The sequence below is a fragment of the Convolutriloba macropyga genome, chromosome 3 (assembly GCF_964194025.1).
Source record: "Convolutriloba macropyga chromosome 3, txConMacr16.3, whole genome shotgun sequence".
NCBI classification, from domain to species: domain Eukaryota; kingdom Metazoa; phylum Xenacoelomorpha; order Acoela; family Convolutidae; genus Convolutriloba; species Convolutriloba macropyga.
Window position 1 is genome coordinate 13,095,792 of NC_134470.1, and position 20,000 is coordinate 13,115,791.

The 20,000-nt window shown below is 39.2% G+C and overlaps 1 pseudogene; it reads right to left on the bottom strand.

Annotated features, from left to right (window-relative positions):
- Nucleotides 1-1,382: 1,382 nt before the first annotated feature.
- Nucleotides 1,383-20,000, bottom strand: part of LOC142336538 (sialin pseudogene) — a 34,193-nt pseudogene continuing 15,575 nt past the window's right edge.

Consider the following 20,000-nt stretch of genomic DNA (forward strand, 5'->3'; position numbering starts at 1 on the left):
ATTGTTCTCGAACAAAGTTTGTTGCAATTATATACACATACAGACCTTTTATGCAATTTTTTTTTGCTTCATCTTCTTTTGTCTGATGCTTTTAAATTTTCCTCCTCAAGAACGGGTTAAACAAGTGAAACCCTAAGGGCCTTAAGTTGCTGAGCAGCAATTTAGAGCTCTGCTAGCCTCCAAGTGCATGGGTAACCGAAACTGTTTAAAACATATTAAATTATTAGTGGAAGAGGGAGTTTCTAAGTGCTGTTTCAAAATAATTTTTCCCTTTTTCCTCTGCCATGCGTATAAAAGCAAAAAATTGACTAAAGAAAGCTGTTCTCGGATTTATAATCCCCATTTTAAAAAATGTTGACTAATTAGGGGTTAACTTATATAAATAAATGAAATATAAAAAAGCTTTAGCTGGCAGAGATGGCAATGAAAACTGCGACAAAAAATACATTGCTGTCGCATATTTCATTGCGTCTCCACTGGAAACGTTTTTAAGTTAAATAAAATTTGACTTAATACAATCATCAATTTAAAAAATCACTTCTAGACGAAACGCAAAGAAACAAAGAAGCTGAAGCCATATTTGCAGACATCGATGCACTAGTTAGCATCTGGGTTTTTCAAAGACATTTTTCTGCTCTTGAATTTTTCCTAAGACTTCAAACTGATTTGGTATTTTGATATTCCAATTTTTAAAAATATAATCGACAAGTAATCTGGAAAATAGTCTTTTAAAATGATTTTTGAGCTAAGCTTCATTTTTCCCCATCACAACGGCTAAAATTCTGTAATTTGCAATCGGATATGGTGAAATTTGATCTGCAAACGCAAATTATCAGGCGACCTGCACCGTATTACGTATGAAATGACAGTGCTCAAAGAATAAAGCGTTTTGCATATGAAATATATTGGCTCGACTTAGTTTTGACAATAAATGATTTGATATTTCGGACCATGAATTCTGTCCCCCAGGATAGCTTGTAATTCTGATAGTTGTTGAATACATATATATTTCCAATGCTTAATGACTTGGGGCGTGGTGGAGCAGTAGCTACAAACACTCCGATTGGGGAATATTTTAGACTCATTTTTGTCCCGAACTTCTTATGGCCGTTGAGGCCTGGACTTATAAAATCTTTTCAAAAAGTCGCGCTCCAGACTTGAGATAATAATATAAACTTGCCTAAAAAGTTGACCATGGTGGTCAGACCATTCCCATCCTGAACCAAATCCCAGACACTGTAATTTTGGTCTGGGAACACACCGTGTGCGTTGGACTTAGTCTGATCAGAGCTCACTTCCGGGTGGGACCTCAACCTGGGCATGCTTTCAAAATTTCCGGTACAAAAAAATTTAAGGGTCCGAAGACTTTGACTTTTGGATAATTATTTTATTGTTAACATTATAATTTTGCCTGATAGGTTCGCGAAGGTATTGACGATGCCAACAATGGTGCCAGCATAATATGGTGCAATGTCAAGGTGGTTGCAAGCGGTGCCAGAATACTGGAATGCAAATAGTAACATTGCAATTGATATGAAACTAACTGCAAGGTTCGAGTTGCACCCAGAGTATCCTGCCAACACTAAGCAAATTCCGGGTAAAACAGTTCCAATGACATGATTGAATTTCCGAATAAATGTGGTTGAAACGCGTTTTTGAGCTAGGAACCAATCTGTTAAATAAGATGATGTTAATGTCCCGATAAAGCTGCATAACCATGGAAATGCACTAATATAACCATTTTGACTGATTTCAAAATTCAGCACATCTGATAAATAGAGTGGCATGCTTGTCATTATTCCACATATTACCCAGGTTGACGTCATACGGGCTACAAGTAACGCATAAAAGGGCATACTAGTTGCAATAGATTTCCAGGGAATCGGGTGTCTAATCTGATCGTTTACCTGTGTGTACCTTTCAATAAAATCTTTTTCTTTCTGAGATATTCTCGGATGTCTGTCTGGAGAATCGGAAGCAATGTACATCCAGAAGAAAAATAAAATGACGCCCAGAAAGCCGTTGAACAAAAAGCTTAACGGCCATCCACCCAAAAGTTGAGCAGTGCAAAGATAGCCATTAATCGGCTGCATGACCATTATGCCGAATGCGTACCCGGCGGACGCCATGCCATTGAAGGTACTTCTTTCGAACTTGGGAGCCCAACGGGCGATTACGTGTTGAAAAGACAGCAGGGTTGATCCTTCAGCAACTCCTTCTAGAATTTTGACGCAGATCAACCACTGAACACCTAAAAGTGGCTAATTCCTTTCTCCCTCGGGTGTTCTTTTATACTTATTTTCTTATTCTAACGCAATTATTATACCAGCTCAGATCACTTGTGACACATAGTTGATACTATGATTGGCTGAGAAATTGAAGACTGCATTATTATGTCCTCGTGTACAGTGCATTTGCTATTTGCTGCAACCTTATAAATTCATTTAAGGAGAGGCAGTTAGAAATTTTGGTCGATCGATATCTTTTATGGAAGAGATATGAAAAACGTATCATTGAAAAACCCTAAAAACTGAATCCAATTTGAAGAAACGTTTCTTTTCCATTTCTCTTGGAAAAGTTAAGACTACATTTTGAAGAAGACTTAAAAAATAGAATTTCGATCAAACCATAATCTTGAACTTAGAATTATTGATTCTTGTCACAAAATTTAAATAAATGAAACTTCAATAAATGGTGCTTGGACTCAATATTCGGTTAAAACTGACGGATCTAGATCACGATCATTAGAGTGAGATTATTTGATGTGAAATCTTCCCAGCATTTATTGAATGATTATGATACCACTGGAAAAATGATTCTATCCTTAGAAAGGTGTCAATGAATATTATCTATGGTATCCGCTGCGACTGATTCCTAGGAAATTTGCAGAAATAAACCATGTTGGGTAATCCTTGCGACTCCCACTATAAATCAGGGTGCTAAAATTAGTTTTGTCTCTTGACCTTCTCGCACTGATATTGCATATATTTAGAGCTGATTTTTGAGCCTCTTTTCATCCCCAAAATCAAATCACCATCTTGATCTAATATATAGACCTCTCCTGTAAATCTGTAAATTCTGCTGTAAAATATCATTTTTTTCTCTCATTTTTGTAAAATTAATTTTTCTACTTAGATAAAAAACGCTTTTATTCCGCTTGCGAAAATGGACAACTCAACAGGTTATGGTCCGAGCAATTGTCTGAGTCATAAAACTAATTTCTAGAATAAAAATTTTTTCTTGTTGACATTCATAATCCTATTCTGCTGGGTACATTTTCTTTTCACAACTGTTTTGCCTGCTCAAACAACGATAGATCAACAGAAAGTGAAGCTGCTAACCTACACAGGAAAGGCACAAGATTTTCTAATCTGGAGCACGAGAATTGCGGCGATGATGCAGACAAAGGGACTCTACAAATCACTACTTGGCACAGAGGAGCAACCCAATGAGCCTGCAACTTTAGCAAATGGGGCAAGCAAGGATAAATATAAACCACAAGCTGCTGAAGTATGTCTACAGGAATGAAGTTGCAGATATGAAGGAGAAACGAAACAAAATGTGTTTCGGCATCTGGCACTGACTCTAGATGCAACAAACCTCATGTTGTTGAGACATGGCTGTGTGGGAGATGACGGCGTTGGAGATGGAGCAAAGGCTTGGAAGCTTTCGCAAAAGATATTTCAAAGATTTTGTGGAGATGGCGACAGTGATGGCCTTGGTGGCACAGCTCGCCCGACTACAGCTCGACGATTTTTAAGGATTTGAACAGCTTCTTCATCAAAGGACAAGAGTTGCTCAAAAGGCTACAAAAGCAGGGGAAGCAGTCTCAGAGACATTCTTCAACGCCTTGGTTGTCAAGGGTCTGCCAATGGAATATGAAAATTTTGGGAATTTTCACAGAAAAACTTCACAGTGTTGAGGAAAAGTTTGCTGAACTTCCATGAGAGCACAGCACAGAGACACAGGGGACAACGTAGTTCAGTGGCACTGGCAGTGAAGCGTGACTTCTAGAAGGGTCCCAAGAGAGGAAACTGCTTCGTAATTGGAATCTCTGAACACTTTAGGAGATAGCACAATGCAGGCGAGTGTGGTGAGAAAGGTAGACAGAGCACGCAAGAGACAAAGAGATGTAGGCAAAAATGTGTCAGGGGCAACATTCGCTAAACCAGACGAGAAATATTAGGCAGCTCTTACCCTTTGGTGGTAGACAGCAGACATGCTAAAGGACAGTGGTTGTAAGGATCACACAGTAACAACTACCATAAGCTCCTTGACTTTATGCTCAATCAATCAGAGGTTAGAAATCTCAACGCAGAGGTTTCAAGAACAATGGGTAAAGGCTGCATGAGGATCAGCATACCCTCAAACAAAGGGGAATTCCAATGCGAACTCAATAAAGTATTGTGTGTGACTGACTATTCCTCAAACCTCCTATCAGTCTCAAAATTCTCGGAATTGGACATAACTTCACTTTCATGAAAAGAAATAGCTGCATGAAACTCCAGAAAGCAACTCAGTTAAAACTAACAGAAATAGATAAATTGTTTTACTCACCCTGCAGCGTTCGATAACTCAAGATGAGTGCCGACAGCTTGAAAGTTGACTGTGCAATGGAGTGGCACAGAAGATTCGGCCATTTGAATCAACCGGATGTTTTTAGGAATGCAACAGAGGGGCAGCTGGAGGATGTATGCATTCTGTACGCATTGGCCATTTTTACAACGACTCCAGTACCAAGAGTAGCCGAGACGCTAGCAGAAGAGAAGCTAGAGAGGGTGTTCACAGATGTGATGGGAGCCTTCAGAGTAGAATCACTGCCAGGATTCGGGTTCCGTTTTTTTTGCAGACCAGTACTCGAAGTCTGTGTTTGTGGACTTGCATAAAGCAAAGAGTGAAGCACTGGCCAGTCTGAAGAAATGTTTTCTCAAGGTGGGCCCCCACTAAGTTGAGGCAAGGCAATGTAAAGAATTTTCTCTCAGAGAAGCTTGAGATGTACTGCTTGAGATGTACTTGAGACCACAAAAGGGACGACACAACAGATTGGCTTAGCTGAGAGATGCAACGGGACACTGCTGGAAATGACAATATGCTTAATTTTTGACTCGGGACTTCCACAGATGATGTGAGGAGCAACAATACTTTGGGCAACAAGGATCAGAATCTTGGTTGTGAGACGAGGACCAACACACGCAACGTGGTGGTAGTTTGAGATTTGATCATCCAGGAGTCCCAAATGGACTCAATCCCTGAAAACACAGAGACGCCCGACTTATTAGATGAGAGGTCAGACAACTGGAGATGTGGCCTCCAGATGTTGCTCTACAAGATCTTCACAACAAAAAAGGAAGAGGGCGCATCTACCGCAAAAAAAATGAGACCGTGAACACTTAAGAAACGACATTGACACAAGATGCCTCGGATGTCGAGGAGGCAGCACTGGATGAAGGATCTACTGCAACACGTGGGAGTCTCAAAGACTCAGAGTCGCTGGAATACAGTGACACAGAAGAGATCTCACATTCAGAGACAGTTGGCTTCACTGAAGAGGCACTGGAGCAAGCGGACAGGGCAGAGCCCCTACGAGGGATGTTCCGCAATTTTTGTTGTAAAAGTCAGAACCCAGGTTGTTGTGACTGGGGTCAACTATGTGCGTCCCAAAACAGTCCAGGAAGCCAAGCAAGGCAAAGAATGGGACCAGTGGCACTGGTCAATAAAGGACGAGGTCGAGGCACTCCAAGACGACGAGACGTGGCACCCAGTGAGATCACAAACATACAGGGACGCCATACAGCGCAATTGGCTCCGCAAAGTGAAATTGAGACCGAGTGGTCCAGTTGACAAACACGAAGCACGCTATCTGGCAAAGGGTTTCAAACAAGTGGAATGACTGGACTACTTTGAGATTTTTGCACCTACGTGTAAGCCAGAGATTCCAATTCAACTATCAGCGAAGCAGCGTCTTATGTTGCACCAATTTGATGTCAAGACGGCTTTCTTGCACTATCCAATAGAGTACGAAGTGTATCTGGAACAGCCACAGGAGTTTGTAAAATAAGGATCAGGTGGAGAGAAGTTGCTATGTCGAAATCTATTTCTGGTTTGAAACAACTGGCATAAAGAACTGGCGAAATTCCTGCTGAGACAAGGAAGCAAAAAAGAAGCCAAAACAATCATCGCCTTTTTGCGAGAACATAGACAGAGTGTCACTCCTTCTTTTTGCTCTGGGTTGACGACATCATAGTAGCATCGAGAAGCGTGACAGTGATCTCCGATGTCAAGAAGGTACCCGAGGCAATGTTACACATTGACGACAGATGGAGACTACTATGGTCTCCGTCTCTATGTAGCAGACAAAAAAGGCAAAGTCAGAGTCGATTAAAAGCGCTACATGGAAACAATGCCTGAGTGGCTTCAAAGTGATCAATGCAAACCCTCATTAGCTCCAATTGACTTGAATTTGAAACTTCAGACAGTACCGAATGGAGACAAAGAAGTGGATCAACGGATCTACAGAAACTTTGTTGGGTCAGTTCTGTATCTTGCCAAAGAGACGAGGCCAGGCACTGTGTTCACATTCAACATTCTGTCCCTAAACGTGAATGTATCTACCAATCGACACTTACAACGCGGAGAACTGCTCTGGCGTTATATTCAAGGTTCAAAAGGTTTAAGACTTACTGACACCAAAATTGCTAGTTATCGTTTTAGGAAAAGTGATGCACACTGTTCTGGTGATGTGGACTACATAAAATCAACGACGGGCTATTACTTCAAGCTCAACGGACGTGGCGCAGCACTCGGCTGAGATGTCAAGAAGCAGGCCACAGTTGCCCTTTCTTCATCAGAAGTAGAATATCAGGGCATGGCAGCAGCGGTTGCATGGAAGCATTGTATCTGAAACAACTTCTGAAAGCTTTTAGAATCCGACAGAAACAACCAATAGCAATTGCAGAGGACAAATTTAAATTATTAAGCTATTCATAAAATTATTAAGCTATTAAATTTGTCTCAAATAGCAAACAGTAATGACGAAATGATTAAGAAAATTGGCACAAAGTTTGATATAATGTATTCGATTTTCCGCACTTGTAATGATGCTCAGGAGGAAAAGTGAATAGAAAAAACTGCTGCTGTAAATAGAAAGTTGTAAAACTCGGAAAATTGATTTTACGATGTGACCACATTTCGTGCAAGTTTTATACTTTTTTAAATTAAAAAATCGAGCCACAATTCAAACTGATTAGTTTAGCCGAGCGAATCAGGTTTTTGCAGAAGGTTACAACGAAGCTTTCGACTTGAATTGTTTCGAGCAAAATGTAGAATTTTTTAAATTGTTGTTGGGAATATGAATATTTGAATATTTTGAATATTTGAATAATTGATTTTTGAGGCTTATCCAGTACTTCTTTCAGGTCAATTTGTTTTCCTTCTCACCCATGACAATTTTCCGAGGAAGTACGCAACCTGCTCAAAAGTTGGGCTTATTTGTCCTTTTGGGCACAATTGTCTCCGGTGAAAATTTGAAGTGTAGATTTTATTGTTTTAAAAATTACGCCCATGCCCAAGACTAATTTTAAAAGTATCTTAATGTCCGACTTTTCGATAAGTGACTCGAAGTTTAGCTCTTAAATGTGGTAGATCTGGTAGTTTTCCCCAATTTTTCATAGTATTGATGTTTCTTTCATTCAGACTACTAAATTCTAGCTTTAGCATCCATTGGGTTAGGTTTGCATTTTTTCTTTATTTGCCAATTTTTAAGGCAAATGTGATCTTATTGTCAGCGCTTGCTATTAGCTCTTAGAAACTGTCAGATGTTTAAACAAAACGAATAGGAACTTTTCATTAAAAAAAAATTTTCGCGCATTTTTCAGCAAGGAAATCATATGTTCTGTAAAATTGAATCCAATTAGCTGGTTTTTATTGAAACTTTTATGCTGCTTTTGTGTCCAGAGGTTCAATCTATATTTTCTTTGGTGGCGATTGAGACTCGATTTTTTAGATTAGAAGAATTCATATGCCGATAGGGTGATACTTGGCACCCAGTCAGCACATGCATTCTTCCTCGGTTTTCGGAGCCTACCCGACTATTCATGTTGTTCTATTTTCAAATGACACAGTAAGCTTTTTCATTTTCCTTTTTCAATTTTTAGCAAAACATATAGCGTCATAATTCCCCCCACTTTTTACAGCTGCCGTATTGTTTCCTTTTGAGTGCGCGTTTGTGTTTGTGTTGTGTATAAGTGTATGCGTGCGTGAGTGTGTGTGTTTGCTTGTGTTGTGTATGAGTGCATGCGTGCGTGTGTATGTGTGTTTGCTAAAATAACTTCCAGAAAAAACTTCTTCAATATCGTTGAAGGTAAATTTGACTATATCAATGGAAAACTTGGCGTCTACTTATCAAATTGTCGCGTTCCTAAAGGTTTGTACAATAGCGTGTTCGAATTGATTGATGGCATGGAAAAAGTAATCTATTCATCTAGAGGACAAGAATCTATTTTCGATAAAAGAAAAAAGATTTTCAGTTTTTCCCGAGAAAAGAACTTACGTCCAAAGGTGTTGTTGTTCTATGCAACGGCAAGGACTGTGTTCATCTGACAAATGTTTCCGATGATCTCAGATACGCATTAGGATTACAGAAATCTCCGTCGGATACGCATAATAAACTTTCCACCGGAACCAACCAGTCTGAACATAAGCGTCTTTCCCAACGGATATCAAACTGTATCATCTTGCTTTTTTTTATTGTGACATTATTGAGCCACAGTTTGTTGGTAATACCAGGGCACCCTTATTAAGATCTTTCCTTTTATCTGACGCAACTCAAATCGGTCCTGAAAAGTGAAGTCCTCCATTGCAGGCCGTTTCGGATATCCAGCTGTATATAGTCAATCTTTTGACAAAACTCAATCTAAGCTTGTTAATAAAAACTATATTCACGACATTTCGATTGAAATTCGAAGTGATCCTGGGAAACTGATACCTTTCACGGGAGTTGGTCGTACCTACGCAAAACTTTTTTTTCAAATAATTAGTTCAAAGTTTCATTGCTTGAAATAATTTAGAAAGGCGCAGTGGATCAGAAAACGAAAAGAACAAAGTGACCTCGAGCAACAAAATGCACAGCCTTTCAACGGAATAACGCCTGAAGAAGATCTTGAGGTATCAAAACTGGATAACTCGTGGGAACTGTATACAAAAAACAACCGATTTGTCAGAGTCGGGCTCAGAAAATTTGAGACGTGCGTATACGCTTACATTAAGGTCTTTAAAATAACAACTAAGTTTGATTCAAAAATCAATACAATATCTGATGAATGGACCAGAAAATCCAGTTTATCGCTCACAATGGACGAATTGATCAACGTCACAAAAATTATTGGTAATGAATCCAGTTACACCTTGACTGAGACAGATTGGGCACTTCGGGAGCCTTTTGAGTGTGCAATGACTTCATCCGGTGAAGAAATTAGATGCAATAGCGCCCCTGTTGAGGGGAAGAAAATGAAGACCAAATTTGTGGAAGTTGAATACAAATTAAATGGCGAAACGATCGGCGACGAAGGTGAAATTTACACCCAGTCTCAAGTTGGGGACGATTTTCCCTAGGACTTTGCTATCCCTGTTACAGAGGATGTCTCATTTAGAAATGAACAGAATGCAGATATTTGGCAATCCCCAGTCAATTTCAAAGCTAGTCAAAAACGAAAAAAAGCAATTCTTCCAATATGAAAAAGTTTTAAACCGTCTGAATGATATCACACAGCTTTGGTTCAACTGATTGATTGCCTACCTGATTATTACTCTCCTCTCCTTGATCAACCTATGTACGATACTTTTGTGTTTTTTTTTACTACTATTTTTTAAATAAAAAATTTTTTTGCAGCTTTTACTCGTCATCTCATTCCAGCTTTTGTTGGTCCTTTTTTCCAACCATGAACAAGCTTATAGTGCTGTGTTTTTCAGACAAGTATCAATGACTTCTGTCAGCTCTTCGGAAGCAGTGAGTTGCGAAGCAATTGACCTTAGTCGCGGCCATAATCTTGCTGTGAAGCGGGCACGTTTGACAAGGCAACCGGGCGGTTTTCATTTCACTGGAGGATGATGAAGGAAATTCCACCCGGATTGAAATCAAAGAGTCTGTCGACGACAACTCCCAACAAGCGAGCTCTAACACTGCAGTTGTTGACTTCGACGATGAAGACGTTAATGACAAGGTAATAAGAACCTTTTAGCTTTAAAAACACCTCATGTTTTGAAGGATGGCATATACTGTACTATATTAAGATGGGCAGTATCGAACCCTAAAAGATACAAAAAACAAGTCACTTCGATAATTTGCTGAGCCTCAATTATTTTCTTGTGCTCTGTTTAGGGTAGTGGAAAAGTTCAAATAACCCAGTTAGCGCAAATGTTCGGGATTAAAGTAGTGAAGAAAGTTGTCAGTAATCAAACAAATCAAATATCGCTGGGCGATATGATACTCAAGGCTGTCGCAAAGGGTCAATGTGATGATCTTTATGCGAAGTTCAAATATGTTGCAACGCGAGAAGAATTGAATACTGCTTTTGACTTCATGATAGATAATTTAAAGAGCCTACTTCTCCAAATAAACATAGGTTCCTTGCAGACAAATAACATCAAGCGTTATTGTTGGATGCTTGGGTTTTTTTTATTTAAAGCAAAAAGCGATCTGTTCAATGACAATGAAGACGAAAGGCGATCAAAAGTGTATAAGAATTTTTGTTTGAAAATGCTGACATGCTCGAACGTGACTCTTGAAGACTTGATTCTTCGCTAACAAATCATAGCATAGCAAAATGTTCAACCTACCCGAATTCATTTTTCTAGCGCGGCTTTTGATATGTCTAAAAATTTATTGTACGCTTTTTCTTCTTTCATATATGTAATAATTTTCATCTTATGCTAAGACAGTCAGTCATGTATTGACTATTGAGTTTTTTACTACCAAAATTTTTCTCTGAAATTTAATTTCGACGACCAACTGCAGGAAGCAATTTTATTCAAAACCACCTTGTATTCAATAGTATTATGATGATTGAGTGTCAAATGCAATAAAAAAACAAATGTTTTCACAAGATCACCAATTTAGCCAGTTCTCTGTTTGTCACACCACAAAATGCAGAGTGGAAATCAACCATGTGCAATGTCTGACAACCCGTCATGCTCAAAAGAAGTTGAAGTTTGCGAAAAAGTTGAGATAGCTGTTCGTCAACTGGAGCTGTCACAGCAGTCAATTACCATTTCGATAGATAACGGATCCTGCACATGGATAGAAGCTCTGAGACACCTGGAAAGCACAAAGGATTTTGGAAATGTGCTCTACCATATGTGAATCATCAGACGTTTCGCTTCCTTATTTCAATGGAATCGACTGAACAAGACACTCGAACAAATTTTTTTGAGGCTGGCGGATTCTTACAGAAAAATTAACATGCACGACGACGCAAAAGCACTCAGCTTAAGAAGGTTCAATTTATCGCAAGAATATAGAAAACGTAATGAGGTACAGAAACCAGCAACGATCTCAGAGTGATTGTTCCTAAACTAGATTATAACGTTTTTTCGAACGTTTATATTTTTTTGTAAGCTGCCTATCTCTCACCTTCAAATAATTGTATAGTTCACAGTGTTTTTATTGATATTAAAGTACTTTAATTTATATCCGTATTTAATGTGCAGCTTTTTGATAGAAGAAAAAACCTGTCAATTATTGGACAGACTTTTTTTCAAACTAATTGAATGATATCTTTCCAATCAATTTTTAATCAAATTTAATCAAACTGAGTTTGTTGTTGCGGTTTCTAACGTATTTGCTGCGTTTCAATGAAATGAATGTACACGCCAGTGCAGATGAAAGGGTTGTCTATCTTGACAAATGTATTGCGGCTTGAAACGATTCACTAATGGAAGCAAGTGAAGGTATTCAATTGAAAGAGGTGAACGATGTGAGGGCGGTGCAGCTTTTAGAAGGCCTCAGAGACGAGGGTTTATGACTTCATTCGCTTCCAAATATCAAAGAGTTTTTGACTGGTTTTCAGTGGTTCAGCATGCCGTGTCTGATGGAACGAACATATCAAAAACTTGGAGAAGTTCTTCTACGTCTTGGTGGTTCATCTAAATCGGAAGCCAAAGAATGTTTTTATATGGCAGCGGTTTTCGCCTGCAAATATGTTAAGAAACCAGCCAACAATTGATTAAATTGTGCCCTTAACTGTTGCTTTCAATTAATAAGTAAAACTTGCTGCAACCTTTTACCACCCATGCTGCTGTATTTAATGTGCCGCTAATCATTTTCCAAACAAACTTTTTCGTTTGTCATTTCTGATGCGCTCACTCTTTGTTCTCGAGTTTTCTAATTATTTTATGATGACACAGTACTTTGTTCTTGTCTCAACTTAAAGTAGAACACCAAACCTTTTTTAACTTTTTTTGCGCTTTGAAATTGACGATTGTTCTTTCTCTATAAACCACACAAACAGACCGTCGTCCAAAAATATTGATTGAAGAATCAGGTTCTATCTTTGATACCTGTTTTCAGACACTGATCTTGTGAATTGAAAACACACACACTAATGGCAGCAGAAGCAACGCTACTGTAGCAGAAGCACCAGACGAGAGCTCGGCTAGTGGTTTTGATCCCTCAACCATTTATCAAATAACACGAAGACCAAAAAGAACTCTATACAAGCGGTCAGTCGCGACATCGAGGTCAGTTTCCCAGGTATTGAAACACAAATTGACAAAATCAAAGACATTTTTAATCCCTTGATAAACTTCCTCATTGAAGAATTAAACCGTGAAAAAGAGTAAACTAATCAAAGTATACGCTTGGTTCTAAATGCTCCGAGTCTGAGTTACCCAGTTCATATACCTTTACAGGAAGCGGTTGATTTTAACATCGATTTTGTGCTAAATGAAATAGAGTGTGTTTTAAATTCAAACGAAGGGTTCGACATCAGTAGCGATTTGAAAGTGATTGTGTTGTCGGTGTCTTTACCTGCAGTGGTTGGCCATAAAACAGGCGGAATTCATAATTGAACTATCCGCGACGTACTAACTTTCATATCACAGAAGCGATCAGTTATATCTATTCATACAGGTGAATGAATTAATTGCTGATTAGCAGCACTAGGCGTAGGCATGGCTCTGGCAGATATTGAATTACAACAGGCAAAGAAACAATTTTCAAAAAAAAATACAAACAGGATCTGGAAAAAAACAGTTGATATTCAAACTGAAACGGTTTTAAAATTCAGATATTGATTTGGAAAACAGCTCGAATAAAAAATGGACTCCTGACGATCTGTCTGTGTTGGCCAAAACCGTAAATCTAATACCATACAACATAACTGTGTACGATGCGAAGTTTATGTGTTCATTTGAAAAGTTTCAACGACGACCAGGAGAAGCACATTGATTTGTTGTACACCTCAGACGCAGAGCACGTTGATATAATCACTTCAATGAAGGGCCTGTTCAGCGTTCGGTTTTACTGTTTTGCCTGTCATAAAAGATTTTCTACTGTTAAACACTTGTGTGCAGCCAGTTCGTGCACAGAGTGTCGTATGCCAAAGTGCAGAAACAGGGCTTCTACTGCTTTCAATACTGATCTTTTTGGACAACAGAGGTGTTCTACGTATCGTTGCGAAACTTGTGGACTACTTTTGAAGAGTCAGTTGTGCTTGGATGCGCATATAACACAACGTATTTGCTCTTACTTCTACAAATGTCCTGGGTGCAATCTTAATGTTTCCCGGCACTCGGCTTCCACTCATCAATGCAGCAAAAACCGGTGAGCAACTTGTTCTCAATTTTACGATTTCTCACAAGGAAAGAAACACAAGTGCTTTGTACAGAGCCCTAGAAAACGGGCCCGTGCAGCCCTGGAGACTGACTTTGGTGAAAGAACGACTGTTGATGATGATAACGGAAATTTTGCCAGCAAAAAAATCAAAGAGGAGTAACCTCTTCAAATTAGTGTCCAGTTCTGACGCTTCCTTCTTGCGACAGGAAGAAGAAGCAGAGCAAGCAGTGCCAGACGAACAAACTTGGGTCTTTGACATTGAAACTGATCAGAGCTGCGAACAAACGAATGTACACAAACGTGTTCTTCTGATTGCGAAATCATTTTCCGGAGTTCAGGAATCTTTTGTTGGTTACAATTCAGTTAACGATTTTTGTCTTTGGTTGTTCGACAACAAAGAGCGTGTCAGGAAGTGCGAATGGGTCATTGCTCATTTTGGAAGTGGGTACGACATTATGCCAATCTTGGAGTGGCTATATCAGAAACAAAGTTTCATTCCAAAAATTGTTCTGAGAGGCAAAAATGTTGTGTCACCCAAAGTGGGAAATAAACGGTTTACTGATTCATACCTGTTCATACCTATCCCTCTTCGGAAATTTTCAAAGACATTTACTATTGAAGAGACGGAGAAGGATTATTTCACCCTCTTTCTTACTTCATCTGCAGCATTTGAAGGTAAAACACATTTTCATACAATTTCTTCGTGCCCCAATGAGAGGAATGCGGCTTAGTGAACATAGTTTCCCCTGATTGCGCTCACTGCATTAGTAGGAGAGATGACAGACTTTCAAAACACCAAGGATCAAATTGCACAGCACGGACGCTACCAAGAGAGTGCCATGAGAATTCGAGAGAATGCCAGGAACCAGATTTTGCCTTCCTACCTGGACAAATCCCGCCGCGGTGTCTATTTGGCGTAAATTCCCTAAAAGATACTGAGGATTTTAATCACTTCATTCAGTGGCATCAACAACAAGAGGCAACTTACAAGGAAAACTTGCTAGCTTACGACTTTCAGCTAGAGTTAACAAAATACTGCCAGTCAGACGTTGAATTATTGAAACAAGGCGTTACCCTTTTTCGACGACTGATTAAGAAAACATGCAACAGCATTGGCCCCTTTCAAATAGCATGTACTGCTGCATCAGGCTGTAACTATATATACCGACAAGTGTTCATGCCTCAGCCTGTATAGCGATTTTACCATCCAACGGATATCGGTCAATGGAGAAAACTTCGTTACCGGCTAATCAATGGCTCTGCTGGATCGAACGTACCGAGAAGGGAAAAACAGGCATTTTGAAATCAAGTTCTACAAATCAAACTCCTTGGGATGTTCTGCTTCAAAAAATGATAGAGATGTTCGAGAGCAAGAAATTGGCCCGTGCCGTGTAGATGGCCTCATGTTGAAAAAAGAGCGCTCCGATGAACAAGATTGGATCAGCGATTCTAAAGTTGTGTACAAAACAGTTGTTTATGAGTTTTTTGGTTGTTATTATCACGGCTGCTACAAATGTTATCGAAATCGAAAATAGTTTAATAAGAAAATGGGAGTTGCTACAGAAGAGCTTCATTTGACCAGTTTTCAAGAAAGATATCATTTTCTCCAATCTCAAATTGAAAACAAAGTTCGCCACAAAACGACGGATGGTTTTAACTATGTTATTGAGTCATTTGAAAATATCTGGGAATGTCAATTTAACGATTTAGTTAAAAATCATTCTTTGGAAGAAGCAGCAAAAATTACTCCTTTTTCTAACGGCTATTATTATACCTCAAAGTTGAAACAACTGGTAAGCAATAGCGAGTTTTCTTAACCACTCAAAGCCATAGACGCTTTTGTTGGCGGTCGGACAGAAAATTATTGCACACGTTGGCACAAAAAGAATTGTAACCAAAAGTTTTGGTATGTTGATATTTTTTCCTTGTACCCGTATGTTAACGCGTCTTGCCCTTATCCTGTTGGTTATCGGGACTTTGTGCTTGATGCTCCAGTTTTTGATGAAAATGTGTCGGAAAATCCGTTAAGTCTTCAGCGACAAAAACTGCTAGCATCACGTTCGAGTGATTGCTTCTATTGTCAGCCCTTTTCAAAAGTTGAACAAAAAATTTTGGATGAAGAATATTTTGGATTAATCAAATGTCTTGTTCTGCCGCCGAGGAATCTCTGGATACAAATTATCCCTTTCAAGTATAATGCAAAACTTTTTTTCCCGCTCTGCAGGAAGTGCATGGAAACCACTAGTTCTAACAAATCCCAGCAGGCAAATATCTCAATCGAGTTATTGACGTGTCGGAATTTTGGTCATGGAGCACTGCAAGACGCTCATCAAACTTATTTTGGGAATACATAAACACTTTTTTGAAGATAAAAACAGAAGCGAGTGGGTGGCCAGTAGAGTGTAGCTGTGATCAGACTGAAACTTGTAGCCACAGAAGAGACTTTCTGCGCGACTTTGAACTCAAAGAGGGGGTTAAACTGAATGAGGAGAATATAGAGCTGAACGAAGGCTTACATTTCAGCTCAAAAATTCTTCTCAATTCATTTTTGGGGTTATTTTGGTATGTGTGCGAACCTGCGAAAGACGAGGCATGTCAACAATTACCCTGATGACTTAAAATAATTCACATCTAATTTTTCTCGCGTTTTTGACGCAACTCTAGTGGGAGAAGATTTGATGCTTCTTCAGCACCAAATGATTGACGATACGGCTGATATTCCTAGAAAATCTAAAGCTGTTTTGGCTGCCTTTACAACCGCCTACGCCCGAAGCATACTATATCAGCATATGTTGAAAGTGAAAAATCCTCAAAACGTTTTTTTTCTGTGATGCAGACATTATAATGTACATTGATGAGCAAGTTAGTGGTTTGGATGCTCATAGGGATATACGGTTTTTGTCCTCTTTGGTTTTTTATCCAACTTCAAACATTATTGTAGCCAGTTTGCATCTGGTAACAGTAATTTAATTTTTGTTTCTTTTTTCAATTTGAAGTATTAATTTCTTTTCACACTTTTTTTTTCTCCAATTGTTTATTTTTTGAACAGAAATTGCAGACCACGCACAAACTTTGTCTTGTTTTCAGATTATTGAACGTTATGTCTCAAACTAAGCCAGGCAGCACTCAAAATTGAAGCTCAGAGACGGTAACAGATTGGTCAAGTAACAGCTATCTGGAAAATTGACCAGTCACTACATTGCGGGCGACTCCTGTCAAATGAAGAATATGGGCTGTCGCATGAGCGTTGATGGGTTTTATTGTTGCGGGCCAAAAGGCCAACTAAGAGCTGACTTAGATCCAATTAATGACCTTCTTGTCAGCTCTATTGTGCGCGCAAACTATGTTTCACTGATCTTGTTCATCTTTTCGATAATTTTGTTGTCTGTCGTTGTGATCTGTATCATTGATGCTACTCATTTCCGATGGTCCCGAAAACAGTAAATTCAGTCAGCCGTTGAAAAGAAATCGAAAAACTGGGTGGCGACCGAGGTTCTTGGGAAAGGGATTGCGGTGGACGGGCAAACATACTTGCAAGAAGACAAAAATTCATCTGTCTTGAATTGCAGTGGTTGTTCTGCTACAATGCAAGGCGAAATGTCCGCGGCTTCATGGTGGCAACACGATTCAAATTCTGTCCAAGCTCTCCAGACTACTGTGCAAGTACATTCCGGTCCTCCTGATCTCCTGGTTTCCAATGCAAGTTGAGAAAACATGATTGCAGTTTTACCACTGATTGGGCCAAACAATTATATGCAGTATCCGGATTTGTATGAAAGAAAACACTCTTTACCAACAAGCTCTCGAAACATTTATTATACACCAATTTTCGTTCACAAAAACAATTCTTTCGAGACAATTTCAAAAGACAAGCCGGCAAATGTAAGTCATTTTAGAGATAATAACCCTTCTACTCCTCACTTTGGAAGCCTGGTCGAGGAAGTGTCCGCCCGAAAAAAAGTTTGCCATCTAAATCAAGTGTAGATGATAACACTTCTACAACATCAACAACAACAACAACAACTTCAACTTTTACTCGTAAGCAATTGTGTAATTATGGAGACCTTGAAACGCTTGTTTGATTGATTTATTGATTGATCATATACTGCAAAAGAAGAAGAGAACTTGACATTTTTAAAGCAGAGACTCATGGCTGTCTGCCTGGCTCTCTATGTTTGTATACCATATCTCGGAGTTTTGTATTGTATTCCAGCGAGCATTTGTGATGAATTAGTCTTCATGGATGACAGTACTTGTTGCTTTTTACTATACAAGAGACTGAATTGAATGAAAAAAGAACTGACATTTTGAGGCAATTTTTTGTAACTTTTAGACTTTCGCTAGTTGTAGGTAAATCTAATTGTTTAATTACTCACTACCGCACTTATATGTTTTTCTTTTTGTTTTCATTTGTAGTTTCATTTGTGTACCTATTACTAATTGTGATGCAGGGGGCACTGATTCTTCAGAGTTTTGGTATGGAGTTTTGTCAAGGTGCCACCATGAATTATGCGCATTTTGTTTTCTACCCCACCAATGATTGTGAGAAAGAAGCGATAGAGCAAAATGACCACATTTGGGAGGAGCTCTGTGCAATGCTACAGTGTGAGCACATTGAGTTTGTGATTGGTGCCCATATCTATAACTGCCTAAAACAATGCGGTTTTCCAAACGCAGAGTGTGTGACACGAACAACTTCACAGAATCAACATCGTGTTCCGAATTCAGCTCAAAGGTAAAAATCTTATGTCGTCCACTAATAAGGAAGCACCGGAGCTTTGCGAGAACCGTCTTCATTTGAGGATATACTGTAGACATGACTCCCAATCATCTACAAGTAATGCGCAACCAGTGACAACAACAAACCGGAGACTTGAAGAAGCCGTAGCACGCGTAAAGCACTATTTCAGTTTTCAACTACCGAGGTCAGAGATGAGATCAGTCTTCAAGTTTTTTCAAATTCAAATGTGCTGTCCCTTCTCCGTTTATGCTGCGTTCGCTGAACAAATGAAAAACAAACAACCTTGTGCTCTTGTTCGTGGGGAACAATTCGACTTGTTCATTTCTACATATGACGCAAATGCTGACTTGAACAAATATTTTTCAAAGAGAGCACCAATTATCCTTTCCAAGTGCCTCTTTGAACTGCAGATAAAATTCATGGTAAAATAGTGTTGTTCATATGGACAGCAATTTAGATTATGACATCTTTGGTTTTTCCTAATTTAGTTTAATACATAAATGTAAGATTGAAGGCAGGCAAGTAGTATGTATTCTTGCCTCGACTTTCACGCGCTCCGCGCAACCTTATCCTGGTTGGTAGCCTTACTCATAACACAAAGTTTGATCATTTCAGAGAGAGATTCAATGGCTGCCATACCAATTTCTAGTCAATACTTTATTTGCATTTGGTAAAAAAATTCGGTCTTCAATGCTTCTTTGCATCAGAACCCGCTTTTGCAGCAGCATATTGAACCCAATATTGAGGTGTTTGACCGTATCAGCAATTTGAGGTGCGAAACACAAATTCCAGTGAGCAGCAGGCACCTGTTTCTCACAATACAGTTAGACGCTTCTCGTGTAGGAATCTTCAAGAGCATTGCTACTTTCTCCGTAACAGAAATGAATCGTATTTGGGATTTAAAGCCAGCCATTGACAGCCTGCTTTTCTACTACAATTCAGTCTACAATTATCGACAAGCGGCAACGTCATATTTGCCTCAAAACCAGCTCCAGAATGCTTATAATCGTTTCGCTCAACAACAACAACAGCAAAACAGCAGCCAAATGACTTCATCTCAGTTCTTTTTTCTACAGTATGATAGTGCATCGAACGCATCTTTGAATTTCAATCAGCTTTGTTTCAACCAAAGAAACAACAACAACGCATATTTACTTGAAGATAATCAGTCGCACGTTGCAGCTAGGTCATGTCTTTCCACACAGCAGATACCGTTTGCGTCTGCCGCTCAAACGGACTCTCGTTCGCTTCCAGTGCAAAATCAGCAATTATCACCAGTGACATATATTGCTGCACCATCTGCTACATTGTTGCAGCAGCGAAACCGTTTTCCACAAAATCAATTTGGTAGAGCTGCCAATAACACTCTAAAGGTTCGACATTATTCCTCTGCTGATCTTTCAAATTGGAGAAGACAGTGAAGAAAACAAC